We start from the raw sequence: 700 nt of genomic DNA on the forward strand, positions 1-700 counted from the left end.
CATCCTTCCCAGTGTCTAGGATTATGAAATCAGCAGGGATGTAAAGGCCTTCAACCTTTACTAGCACATCCTCTACTAGTTTATAAGCTTGTTTCATTGATTTGTCTGCCATCTCTAGTGAGATTTTTGTAGGTTGTACCTCAAAGATTCTCAGTTTCTCCATTACAGATAATGGCATGAGTTTTATCCCTGACCCCAGGTCACACAGAGCCTTTTCAAAGGTCATGGTGCCTATGGTACAAGGTATGAAGAATTTTCTGGGATCTAGTTTCTTCTGAGGTAATGTCTGCCTCATGAATGCATTCAGTTCATTGGTGAACAAGGGGGATTCATCCTCCCAAATCTCAGTACCAAATAACTTGGCATTCAGTTTCATGATTGCTCCTAGATACTTGGCAACTTGCTCTTCAGTGATGTCTTCATCCTCTTCAGAGGAAGAATATTCATCAGAGCTCATGAAGGACAGAAGAAAGTTCAATGGAATCTCTATGGTCTCTGTATGAGCCTCATATTCCTTTGGTTCCTCAAAGGAAAACTCCTTGCTGTCCAGAGGACATCCCATGAGGCTTTTCTCACTGGGACTCACGTCCTCCTCACTCTCTCCAGGTTCGGCCATGTTGGTAATGGTTATGGCCTTGCACTCTCTCTTGGAATTTTCTTCTGTATTGCTTGGGAGAGTACTGGGAGGAGTTTCAGTAAT

The sequence above is a fragment of the Arachis ipaensis genome, unplaced genomic scaffold, assembly GCF_000816755.2.
Source record: "Arachis ipaensis cultivar K30076 unplaced genomic scaffold, Araip1.1 Aipa1155, whole genome shotgun sequence".
NCBI lineage: Eukaryota > Viridiplantae > Streptophyta > Magnoliopsida > Fabales > Fabaceae > Arachis > Arachis ipaensis.